The following is a 13,683-nucleotide window of genomic DNA, read 5'->3' as shown; positions in this document are numbered from 1 at the left end:
TATTTAACCTAGTCTCTAATATCAGGCTCTGCATGAGTCTTAGCAGTGTGGTTGAGCAAAAAGCCAAGCGTTGTCTCTTGCTGACTGTTACACAAACATTTCTTTCAGTCTCTTTTTGAAATGCTCACTTCACTTCTCATTTTCAGTCTTTTTCTTTCAATTTCGTTTTCAGTCTCAAAGTAAAAGCTTCTTAAAATAAAAGAGTTTTCAGATGCTAAGCATGAATTCCATATCATCGAAAATTAAATGAATTAATCACTTCCAGACTCACTTGGTGATAGGCTTGGTTTTCTCTGTGATCTGTGGACATGATTTTCAGGCCTGGAATTTGGTTCTGTTGTACATCTAAGAGGACCGTCCCATCATGTCCCTAATTGGCATGTTCCAAGAAGCCTGATCTTCATCTGCAAAGGATCAACCCAGTAATGTTCTCTGTCTCTGCAAGCTCTGAATAGGTGTTTTTAGTTGTATGAAAGTTTTTCTGATGAAGTATAAGCTGCATCCTAATGAATAAAATAAATAAATAAAATAGCTCACAACATCTCTCTGTGCAACCAAAACGAGGGGATCTCATAGAAGTATTTCCTCTACCAGATTTGTGTGTTTATTGCTGTTGCAAATATTGGATAAATCAGCTGTATGAGAAGCAAACAAAAAACACAAAGCCACACAGAAATAGCAATAATTGTTTCTCTAGTGATCTTGGTTGAAGGAGCACAAGGGAGAGCAAGCCAGATGAGCTACCTGACTTATATAGGGAGTCAGTAAATCTCTTTCCAAAGGTTGGAAACTAACTGTCCTATCTCAGAAACTGTGGTGTCCATCAGGACCATCATATCCTCTACATGCTGCTTTGCCCAGCCTCTCTGGAGATCCATTCTGCTGCATTCTTCCACCTGTTAGCCTAAGTAGATTCCCCAGGTAGAGCAGCTTGGTTTCACATCTCCAGTGTTACATTCTGGATCTTCTGATTTGCTTCTCGTGTCGCTATTTCTGTTGGCACTGGCAGATGTTGGAGGCAGGTTTCCCACTTGCTTGGAATTCTCCCCAGTCATATGGAAAACAGAAAGGATTGGAAAGGAACATAGGGTCACTCTCTGCTCACGACTCTCCCATAGAATGGAAGAGTTGCTTTAAAGTTGTACAGAATGATTTTGGGGAGCTAGGAAAACAGCTTTGTGCAAATGTATTTTAGTGGAGGAAAATGACAGTGGTCAGGCAAAGCAGGCTGATAGACCAGGACTGGCGTAGAGGAGCACTAAGAAAATTGTTTTCCTTTGCTGTTTTGAAAAAGTCAAATTTTTCATTTGAAATATTTCAATCCTAAGTTAGTTTAAAATACTTACAGAGAAAAATCCATATATGTTTCATTTTACCCTGGACATCTTTTGCTTTCTCATTAGTCCCTGATTAAAACAAAAAAAGTTTCAGATCACAGCAAAATGATTTTCTTGTTAACTTTTTTCCTAACATTCTCGAATAACAACAACAACAACAAAAATTAGTAACTAAAAAACTCACTGTTCCAAAACCCCTCTTCATTGGACCCATTATATTGGGTCTCTCTCCCTAGAGTTGCCCTAAGCCATGTGATAAATGTGAATATGAAACTGAGGGAGCACTTCCGAAGGCAAAGCTCAGGATATAAATCTATAGACCAGGGTTTCTATGAGAATCCTCGTTTTTTGGAGAAACCTCTCGATCTCTAAGCTTCGAATTCAGTAGTCAAACTCATTGCAGTTTCATACTGATGTCATTAGAATGAGCTAATGGCAGACCAGGAGCTGTGAAGATATTATTCCTAATATCTACTCTAAATCAACCCTCTTCCAGTTTAGAGCCATTTCCCTCGTCCTGTCACTGCATGCCCTTACAAAAAGTCCCTCCCCAGCTTTCCTGCAGGCTCCCTTCATGTCCTGCAATAGCAGGATGCCCCAGGATTGCAGACAGTGCCACTGCAGCACCCTGCAAGACCAGGGGCACAGGTTCTGCGTGTGCCCAGTAAGCAACTTGCTCTCTCAATGCCTTTCGTTTGCCCTTCATCTTACACTCAGCTACTTCTCTTCCTTCTCCTCCTCCTCATCGAAGCCTGGTCTGGGATTTTGTTCCTTTGATGGCTGAAAACTTCCTTCAATTTCCCAGCCTGAATTTATTCACAGCTAGCATACACTTTTTGTTCCCGTGCCAAGTTTGTCTGTTGGATCTTCTCCCTCCCCAGCATTTTCCCTCTCCAGGTTTATATATAGAAAGTGATTTTCTTTATTTCATTTTTTCTCAGAGCCCTCTTAAGTTTCAACTTATTTTTTTTTAAACTCAACTTGTGTATAACCGCCCAGTCCTCTTCCTTGGCTGTCTTTTACAGAGTGAACCTCATCTCTCCTTGGACTTTTGGGATTCATTTGCACAAGCCTGGGTCAAGGATTACGTCTCAGGCTTGTTTTTCTTGGTGAGACTTCAAAGTGCCTTTCAGCCGTCTCTGAGCCCTGTGTTTTTCTTGTCAGTTTAATATGCTTAGTAATAACACCTACCACTTTCATATGTCACACTCTGCACTCTTCAGACAACTACACATCGACTGGCAAAGCAACACAAAGATACCAAATTTAACCAGAAAGGAGAAATGTTGCTTTCTTTAATAACCTTTGCCTCCTCCAGGTGCTTGTGCGGGTCACAGAACTAGGTGCCTTGGTGACTCACAACTCTCCTACCTGGCAATTATTAGTCTGTGGAGCTCAGAGCAATTACCGAAGCTTTAAACATACCTTCTCTGGGTACAAAAACCTTGGTGACACTATTAGCATCTTGCCAGTGTTATCGAGAGTGCGAGTGTGCTGGGATTGCTGCTGGGGGATGCACAGTGGGGCTGGTAAAAATACCATGTGCTTCAAGTGGGGAAATATAAATAGATGTTTTAATATAACTCGGTAATACAGATCTTCACTGATGCCTTACAGACAAGGAGGATAAGATATTGTAATAATATAATAACAGTTCCTGTGAAAAGGGTATTTTGGGATGAAAAGTGGGAAAAATCCTGTTTTGAGAATTGAAAAATGCTTCAGGTTTTCAAAACATGAATCCTACTAGGAGAATGTTTCGAAAAGAATTCAGTTCTTCAAGGGAAATATTTGTTCCTTTTGGAAAGATGATTTCCCTTCAAAAACTATTTTTGGCAAACCCGTACAGATGGCTCCATTTGAAAAAAAAAAGCCAAAGGGGACTTGGAAAGGGAAACTGTGACTGATCCCAAGCACAGCACAATCTATAGGAGTGTTTCTGTTTAAAGCGAGCTTTGGATATGTTCCCACTGGTATTTAATGTTATAACTGAATCAGCTGGACAGATAAATGAAGCTATACCTATGGCACATCCATAGCTGTGGACTGTGTCCCCTCAGCTTGGCATCTCTAGGACATGGAGCAGATCCTCCTTGGTTTGGTAAGTGCAAGGAACTTGTGAGCTTTGAGATTTTGCTGAAAATGGAGGGCTGGGGAGAGTTTGGGAGCCAGAGGGAATGTGAGCTGCAACCATGGGGGCTGCCAGCAGTGGAGCTGCAGAATGACGTGAGAAATAGCTCAGAGTCTTCCCCACTGTCATCCAGAGAGTCACAGGAAGGACTGAGGATACCTCCCGGGTCCCTTTCCCAACTCCTGAACCAACACTGGCTGGTATTAAAGGTGATTATGTTGCTTGGGGTTATTCAACCTAGAGAACAGAAGTCTAGGGTGACCTTACTGCTGCCTTACAGTATTTATAGGAGGCCTATGAAAAAGATGGGCAAAGACTCTTCCCTGAAGTGTGTAGTGATAGGACGAGGGAACATTTTTAACAAAAGGATGTTAGATTTAGATTAGATACAGAAATTCCTGTGAGGGTGATAAGGCACAGGAAGAGTTTGTCTGGAGAAGCTGTGGATGCTTTATTTCCTCCTGGATGGGGTCCTGGGCAGCCTGACCTGGTGAGGGTGTCCCCATCATGGCAGGGAGTTGGACCTGAATGGCCTTTGAGATCTGTTCCAGCCAAAACCAGGTTCTGATTCTATTCAGCATGCCAGCTTTAGTAGGAAATGTGGAATGGAGGTCACAAGCTGCACATACAGAGCAGAATGAGGGAAGGTACTCAATGCAAATGTCTTTTCGAACCAAGCCTGTAGGGCTGGCAAAGAGGATTTTTGTTACGTTGTGAAGGGCTAAACGTGGAGAATGTGAACTGGCACACAGATAAGCAGCCCTAATTGCTACTTACCTTGTAAATGTCAAAATTTGGCTAGCTAAGCTAGAAGAACACTGTGAGATGTTAGCACAAAGATTTTAGTGCTCAACTAATTAAAAAAGTCATCTCTCACTCCCAGGGGATTTGATTACTTTTTTTGTGAAGGCTCAAGGTATCACACAGTTTTCAGATGATGTAATTAACCTGACCTATTTGGTGGCTCCATGTAATGTTTCTTTGTGATGGATTTACAATAAAACTTCATTATTAAAGACTTCAGAACAAGATTTATTATGATCTTGATTCTTTCCATTCATTATTTTGTTCTTCTCGTTTGGAAGCGAGTCAGGACCCCTGGGCACTTCTCTTGCATCTCCCAGTAATCTGCATGTTGCTCTGGAGAAAACATATGGGTTTGACCTCTCCGTTTTGCAATTTACTGTGTTGCAAAATGGGTGCACGGATAAACCACTGAAGAGTTTTGTGAGGCTTACGTAATTCATCCATGAGCACTGAGCACCAAGGAGGAGGCAGGCCAGGGGAGGCAGTGAGTTTTTGGCCGGTACACATTGTTATTCATGGCCATCTTTCTCCTTGCAGCTCTGATCCCAAATCCTCTGCATTTAGTGTAACGACTCCCACTGCCTGCAGTCAGCCTTGGTTCACCTGAAAAATTTCAAAGGCACTGAGAATGTGGGCACCCAACTGCCACGGGGGGCAGGGAGGGGTTACTCATTAATCCCCATTTGTACCTTAAAGAAATACCTATACAATCCCCTACTAGCAAGTTTTTCAGATTTCCATACCTATCTTAACTTGAAAGGTTGAAAGCAGTCAGCCCAAAGCCCACTGCCTGCATTGTTTCATTGATTGCCAGGAGCTGGGCACCCTTAATGTGTTGGTATCAAAGAAACAGATGCAAAACTAACCAGAGACTTTCGTTTCTGTTGAGCTTTGAGATAATGACAAATGTCCAAGGGTAACACGGATGGAGGTACTGCTACACATCAATAGCTGTAACAAGGCCTTTTGTAGGACCTGGGGAAACCTCGATATTTGGATGCCACAGTTGGCACTGAGCTTTCCTAAAGCTCTGCTAATTACAGGTGTGCTTGGTTTGCTCCACTGGGAACCTGCCTTTCGACACAACATCACCACTGCTCCCCACCAGCACAGATCCCAGCCTGCAGGGCAAGATACACAGCTTTCCTGAGAGAAAGTACTGCACAGTGTCTACACCATTCCTGGTGTCAGAATCCCTCTCCTACAGTAGACAAAGTTGTTTTTCCACTGCAGAACTGTGTGCTATGTGTGTGGAATAAGAACTTTCTCTGTCACTGGACATGTTTATCTAGGGGAGGAGGTGGTCCAGAAGCACCATCCCTGCGGTAATTAATTGGCGAATGCTGTAAAGCACAGCAGAAACATTTTGAGGGACATTATCTGCTGTCCTGCTTGAATTAAGAATTCATAAGGGCACAAATCATTCCACAGGCTTTGTTTAGCTTTAAGTTCTACTGTATACAAATGACCTGCAAAGAGAAGCTGATTAATGATATAGAAAGAGAGAGCCTAGCAGACTCTATCTCCTCTCTATCTCATCTCTTCCACCTTCCCTCCTGCAGGACCTTGCAGTGCAGACAAACTGAAGGCTCCTCTCCTGCCCTGGGCCCCTTTCCCATTTCTCTGTGTTAGGGGTTATGATAAATACATGCTGCTGTAGAAAGCTTTCAGTTCTGGGGGCAGAGGAAAGCAACTGTCACCCTCAGCAGCATCTCTGTTGTGTTCAGGGCTTCCGTCACTGCTTTCTGTCTTCATCACCTCCCATTTGCACCAAGTATTCACCAGGTTGTCAGGGAGGAAGATGGATGTGATTAGCTTGTCCTTATCTTACAATCCATTAGATAACCAGGTTTTTCTTTTGTCCACCCTTTCAAGACTTCAGATCCTGTGACAGCTTTCCAAATCTGATGACAGTGTTTGCTGTGAGCTGGAGCACTGGGTGGGACAGATGGGGGAGCAAGAAGCACATTTGCCAGATGCACTCAATTCTTCACTGAAGAATCTACAAAGCCAAACAAGTCCTCACAACCCCTTTAGACAGTCAGGGATGCAGCCCTCTGAGTGTCTGAGCTAAGCTATGTGTCAGGATCAACACAGGTAGGATCAGTGCCTCGGAGCAGGATGGTGAAATAGATGACCTGGTGAGAGCCATCCCAGCCATTTCCCTATGAGTAATTGTCAATGACTTCACCTATTACAGCACAGACCAGCAATTTAGGATCACTGAGTGCAGCAGCATCGGCTTCCCGATGGTCTCACATGCTGTGACCCGGTCTGGCTTGGTTCATCGTTACAGATCAGGAGGATCACAGAGCACAGTGTGCTCTGGCTGCAGAATGATCTATGGAGCATCAACTGAAGTTAAATTAAGCTCACAAAATAAGCTTTTCAGTGGGAACAGAGCTGATCTGCAGAGACTGGAATTAGAGTAGACCAAAAGAGTCAAGGGAAGAGGCAGGATGAACCACAGCTAATTTGCAGAACTTAAAATGAAATCACTACTTACCTCTTTCCTGAACTGCCACCAGGATCTTAGCTGGAGCCTCTGACCCACAAACTACAAATGCAATTTGCCACCACTCTGAATGCCTGGAGAGACCAGAGCTGGGGATATCGTTATTCAGTAAGAAATCAAAGCAATAAATCTGCTAACAAATGAGAGTTGCAGGAGTAATTGATTCTGAAAGAGGAACACAGCAAACAAAGCTCAACACATTTATTTCTGCTCAACATCCTCACTTCCAAAATAAGACCTTTTGGAGGCTCATGAGAAACAGGGACGAGGAGAGGTCACCTTCAATCAAGACCCTAATCTCATATCTGTGGAGGAGTTAGCAGAATGCAGGTGGGGTTTGGGGGCAGAACCTGCTCCTAAATGCAGAGATGGTCGCTGCGAGGTTAAGATGCAAAAACAAAAAGAGAAGGAGGGAGGAAAAGGAAGGCAGAAGACCTCTGACAACCCTGAGATGGAGAAGTGACAGCCACACTACAGCCAGAGAAACCCTGGGTACATGCAAGTAGGAGAGAGACAGAGTAGCAGGTGGTGCCAGAAGACAGACACAGTGAGTTCAGACACCTTTATTCCCAGCTCTACGCTCGCATGGACATTGCCAATAGATATACTACAGTAATGGGAAGGCAAGTCTATGCCTATGTAAAGAACTCAGAGCCTCTCCAGACCTTTCACAGTGGCTCTGCCCAACCTCGTGCTCATTTGTGAGTCCGCATACCCCGGACTTTGCAGAGGTCATAGAGTTACACGTTACTGTTTAGGATTTTTTTTTTTTTTTTTTTGAACAAACATAATTAAAAGTAAAGAAACAGTATTATCTCCAATCTAATGGGGAAAGGGCAGCTGTGATTCTTCATATGGGGTTGCTGAATTAACTACAGAAAAGAAAAAGAAACAAAAGTGATTTTCACTGCTCAGAGGCACTAACTGGAAGACCACAAGGGAAGCCAAAGTGGGATATTAGCTCTCTGATTTAAAATTAAAACAATTGATCAATTGTCCTCACTAGAATTAATAGCAAAACAAATAGAGCTGCAATACTGAACTGAAATTCATTGTCTAGATCTGGTCAAATCCAAATGTCTGTGGTCTCGTAGGATTCGTGGATATTTATTGTGGTTCAATGAATTGTATTTTTTGGTACATAAAACACAGATATTGGGCAGTTGAGAAGCAAAAGTCATTCTAAAATTGAGCAGTTTTTTATGTGTGCACGAGGGGATTGCAGAGCTGGTCAAACTACATGCTGCAAACAGCATACTGAGACATGGGCTGCAGTGTCTATAAAGAAGGTGGAATTTCAGTCAGCTTTTTGTGTAGCAATTACAGCTTTTAAAAATGCATCCTTTCTGATCTAGGTAGGTAAAGCAGCTGCTGTCAGTGATCACTATGATCTCATTAACTCATTAGCTTCTGTTTAAGCCTCAGTGGCAGAAGGGTTGTGATTCCATTTCTCCTCCCCTGTTCCTATGAAAGCATCTGCTTATTGGTAAGCCAGGCATGATACCATCAGTAGAGTTCACACCCATATACGCATCCTAAATCCCACCTGCACAGCAAATGCCTTACTGATGTCCATGAACACATTTGCTGGGGACAACTCAGTGTAATTATCCCAGAGGTTTCTGTGGTTGGGTGCAGAGCAGCATCCACGCCTGTCCTGCATTGTGGAAGTCTGAATCACAGAATCATAGAATCACCAAGGTTGGAAAAGATCTTCAAGATCACCCAGTCCAACCATCCACCTACCACCAATATTTAAGCACTAAACCATGTCCCTCAGTACAATGTCTGAACGTTTCTTGAACACCCCCAGGGATGGACACTCCACCACCTCCCTGGGCAGCCTGTGCCAGCACCTGACCACTCTTAATGAAGAAATTTTTCCTAACAGCCATCTGAATCTCTTCTGGCTCAACTTGGCCATTCCCTCTTATCTACGGTTCTGACAGCATTTGTCCCTCTTTCAGGCTGCAGTATCTGGGCACAGCCCGCTGCAGACAGCCCAGGGCATGTAGCTGCACCCCCATGTCATCCCCCCAAAACAGAGCATATACAAGGAGCTCCACAAAGCATACAACTCATTGGAGGTGCTGCACCGAAAATCCTCTTGAAGTGAACAGCAAGTGGGAACCTCAGGGTAAGGTTTGGATTCAGTAAAATACAGGGCAGCAGCACGTACCTGCACTGCATTTGAATGAAGGCGGATAACAAGGAATTAATGACCCAGAACCCAGGCTTATTACAGTGTCCCGCCTTGGTTATTGCTCCGTGCATTTTCCCTGTTGTATTTAATCTCTTCTCGGATGCTGATACATCCTTAAAGCCTGCACTGTTGCATGGAGGGGTTCTTACTGGAGTGTCAGTGCTGCTTGTGGATCATGGCCCCGGGTGGGGTTGCAGAACAGAACTCCTGCACAGCTGGATGATGTGGTGGGATGGGGCTCCTGTTTGCAGGCAGGCAATCAGCTGCTCACTTTCAGATGGGGCCTTTTGTTGTGTGTTTAACGATATGTTTTGTTTCCATTTCAAGATTTTTCTTTAAATTACAATTGAAGGATGTTTCCTAATGAGCTAGCTCTGAATGAAAATCTAAATGATTTCCCTTGAAGTATGTCAAAATGAAAGATTTCATCTGGAATTGCTTGTTTGCTTCTCTTTTCCTTAAACAGATAGTTCAGCAAAACTGAGATGAATTAATTAAATATTTCAGATTCTGCCACTTTTTATTGCAAAAAGAATGAAGCACTTGTGAAGTGCTGCAGCTATCCAGGACCCTGCCAGCCACACTGACCTTAGCAGAGCTGCTTTACAATCCTGAGCAGGTTTTCTGCTCCTCAGCTCTGGACCCCCAGTTCCTATGCTGCCTCTCAGAGCTCCTTCCTGCTGACTTCTTGGAGCCACAGGGGTGGGTGTTCAGACTGCAGAGAAATAAATATGTCAGTTTCATTGGTTCCCTTTCGCATTCATATAGTAGCTCAGCAGAGAACGATGAGATACAGCAGTTGTGGGAGGCACTGTGGCTGTGGCTGTGCAATCCTGGCAGGGGGAGGAGATCATTCTCACTGTAGTATCAATCACAGACTTCTCCTGAGCAGGCAGTGATTTTACACTTGTGCAATCCTTAGAATCAGTGAGACTGAAAACAAATTCAGGGAGTGATTTTTGAAAACCCGTTTCTCCCTCTTTATATTGTTTGATCACCTGCAAGAGGAGGGAAATAAAGTGCAAGAGCTGTTCTGAAACAATGATGAAGTATATAATATATACGGGGAAATCTGCTCATGCAGTCTGTCATTGCACTCCTGCAAGGATGTGGCAGGAACCTCCCTGTGCCATCAGGCTGGGAATAGGCAGCACTACTGAGATGCTCAGCCCATCCATCCAGGTATTTTCCTGCCAGCTGGGTGAAGCATCTCACCCCTCTCCCACCCTTCTGACCACAGGAACAGTCTTGGTGGATCTGGAATGGCAAACAAGGGAGCTGCGTGGCAGGCACCCCTGGGCAGAGTCAATCACATCTTTTTTTTTTTTCCCCCCCAATTTTTCAGCATCCTTTTTGCCATTTTTGTACCTTTGCACACTCACCCTGGCCTTCTCCCTTATAAAGAGCTTTTCCCCACTTAATAATCTCACCATTAGTACCAGTTTTGCAAAACTCACATCAAAGTTTGGTATTTCTGCTAGAGTTACAAAGGAATTCTTGGCAACATGGTTACACTGATGCTGTTGACCTTGCATGGTTTTGCTGCCCAAAAGCCCCCAAGACCCCCCAGCAACCTGAGAAGTTGAGCTGTTTCTCACATCATGTCCCCTTGACCTTCACGGGACTATCTGTCAGTTTTGTCACTTCTCACACTGCTATATGCCACATCTTGACAATTCTCATGTGTTCTCGAGCGGTTTTCCAAATCCTCTTCAGTTAGCATAGCCACAGCCCTGATCATTGGGCTGGCAGCCCTGGTTTCTCCTTGTGTGGTGCGATGGATGCCCAGCCATCCAGGCAACCTCCCAAGAGGCAAAGCCTTCCTGGCAGATGCTCATGAGCAGCACGTGAAGAAACAAACTCAGCTGTTCCAACAGCAGCATTTCAGCATCTCTCTGTGTTAGTGGTGATACTCAGACAACAGCATTAAATAGCTAATGATAAAACAGGGAGAACCTCCTCCTAAACTGGACGTGCTGCAAGACCTTGTGAGACATGCTGGGACCTGGGGCCTTTGGGATCCTGGGTCTTCAGGCAAAGTAATAGGACCCAGTCACCTTGGGATGGTGGAAGATCTGTTTTTAAATCTCTAAATGAAGTCAGAGAGAATACCTTGGACTGAAACCTCTGAGGGAGCTGGGAGCAATGATTGCAATTTAGTTCTAAGTCCACACCCAGTGCCCTAGGGAGGTAAATAAAATAGAAATCAAATACTTCAAAGCTCCCTGTACTCTTTCCAGAAAGCAGTGTGCTGTCAGGCTGAACGTGAGCCACCAGGGCTGGGGGTGCTGTGCCACGACTGGCTCTGTCTGAACCTCTTTGGCTTCAGCTGGAGATCTGCTTGATCAGCATTTCCAAACACGTTCCAAAAGGGACAGCCCCCACCATTTAGTCTGAGCCCCTGCATACCAGCCAGTGATCTCTGCTTGTAATGTCTACAGGCTATAGTTTGCTGGAATCATGATGATGTATGAATATCTGGTTAGATTTAAAGGCTTCATCTGATGGAGACCCAACAGCATTCTCAGATGATTTTCTCCAGTTATGAGTCTCCTTCACTTGTATGTAGTTGCACCCCATTCAACTGAATTCATTTACACCCTACTTGTAGAAACGAGTGATTTCAAGTTCCAACTTTTCCTACTCAATAAAAGTATCTCCTCACTACAAGTCTTTTACCTGCGTAGAAATCTGTGAATCACAGTAACTCTTTTAGTTTGATAAATGCTATAAATTAGAGCCATAAAATCAATCACAGAATCATAGAATGGCTTGGGCTGGAAGGGACCTCAAAGATCATCTAGTTCCAACTCCCTTGCTGTGGGCAGAGTTGTCACTAAATCAGACACCAGATCAAGCTGCCCAGGGCCCCATACAACCAGGCCTTGAACACCTGAAGGGACGAAGCATCCACAGCTCTCTGTACAGCCTGTGCCAGCTTCCAGGCCATGGTGTGCTCTCAGAGCAGGTGGCACCACTGTGTGCCCCCCACATGCAGAGACTGGTGGGCATTGGGATGTGCACCCTCTGCCAAGGAAAGAGCAGATCAAGATGATTACTGAGCAGGAGATTGCTGTTTTCTTCCAACTTGGTTTGCATCTGGATCTTGGTAATACCAACAAGCTTTTCTGTGGCTCCTACGTGAGACTTCAGTGAAACACCCAGGATGCTCAGAGAATTTGTATAATTTCTGGTATGTAAGTTCAGTTTATGAGGGGAATAAGCTGGTGTGGGACTTCTGTAAGCAAAATGTTATTCCCAACTCTCAAGCAACATCTTCCTGAACAACTGTGTTAATAGGCTTCAGGCAAAAGTGTGCTGAGACCTGTCCTGTGGATATACCTGTTATGGATTGCTACCAGTTAGGAAAACCTGACAAATTGATCATCATAATAATTGGTTTATTTACTTGTTATTTGTAGGTGCTCTCCAAACCTGCATAGCTTCTGTCTGAGTGCTCTACCAAGCACTGCTAGGGCTGAGACACCCACCACCACTGATGTAGGCTGGGTGCAAAGGCCATTGTAGGCAGGTAGGAGAAAATGAGCTCAAATAATTGGGTTTATAGCTAGTGGTAACAGGAAAGAAATTCAATCTGACAAGAGGTTGTCATTGAAAGGAGGACTGAAAAATGTAGGGAGAACAGTAAATAAATTGGTAGTTCCATACCATGGACCAACGCAGTGTGTCCCTGTCATGACCTAAGTGTTTCTGTCCACTGTGCAATACAAATAAATCTGTTGCTCACACCCTAAATGTTTTATATTTGCTGAAGTCCCACCCAAAAGCACTGCATTTGGTGCCACATAAGAAAAGACAAAAATACAAAAGCTGGAGTTTCCCAAGCCAGGCTTGTATGCAGTAGCATAGGGAGGTTCCTGAGGCAGGTTGTCATAAAGAGAATTTTGTCTATACCGTGTATCAGTGGGTTGTAGTGAGAAAAAATATTCATGGTGGTTAAGTGATATAGCTTGCAAGAGATCTGAGCATTTATCTATTGTTCATTACTCATTCAATTGGGTTATTCTGCATTCCTCTTGCACTGCAGTATCACTGCAAAACTGAGCAACCAGAGACAAGGAAAACTTCTCTTAGGACTACAATAGATGAAAGAGATTTAAATAAGGGTTATATACCCAGCGTGCAATTCACAGATGAGCTGATGTCTGCTCGTGGAGACCAGCTGTGAAGTCTAGGTGACCTCCTAATGTCAAGGAACAATCCATCTAGCAAGGTTAAAGGACTGGATTTAGATTAATTCGAGAACTTGTCCAATAAGATAAAGCAGTATAGCGAAGGTAAATATTTGCAGCTTTATTTGCTATGAGATTAATGTAATTGGCTTGGATTCCTTCACATCCTCCAGCCTCTTCATAAACACTGCACACTGTTAAATGCTGCAATAATGAAGGCATTTTGTCTTCATCATAGTGGAGGGCAAGAAGCAGGGGAGAGCTATTCTTGCAAAATATTAGCCCAGTTTTGCAGACCCCAGAGGATCTATTAATTTAGGTTAGAGGCTCTGCATATAAGCAGGGGCTGAGCTTGGTAAGCATGTGAAGCTTTCCATAGCCCCACCTCCATCTTCTCCTGAGCTTTTCTTTTCTCTTTTCTCTTTTCTCTTTTCTCATTTCTCTTTTCTCTTTTCTCTTATTTTCTTTTTTTTCTGATTTTCTCTTTTTTCTTTTGT

At 43.8% G+C, this 13,683-nt stretch overlaps 1 protein-coding gene across 2 annotated transcripts in view; it reads left to right on the top strand.

The window, feature by feature from the left end:
- Window positions 1-13,683, top strand: part of SHISA6 (shisa family member 6) — a 234,628-nt gene that overhangs the window by 86,997 nt on the left and 133,948 nt on the right. The window lies entirely within an intron of this gene.

This window comes from Meleagris gallopavo, chromosome 20, assembly GCF_905368555.1.
Source record: "Meleagris gallopavo chromosome 20, MGAL_WU_HG_1.1, whole genome shotgun sequence".
Taxonomy (NCBI): Eukaryota; Metazoa; Chordata; class Aves; order Galliformes; family Phasianidae; genus Meleagris; species Meleagris gallopavo.
Note: the sequence above shows the minus strand (reverse complement) of the source record. Positions and strands in the feature narration are given on the sequence as shown.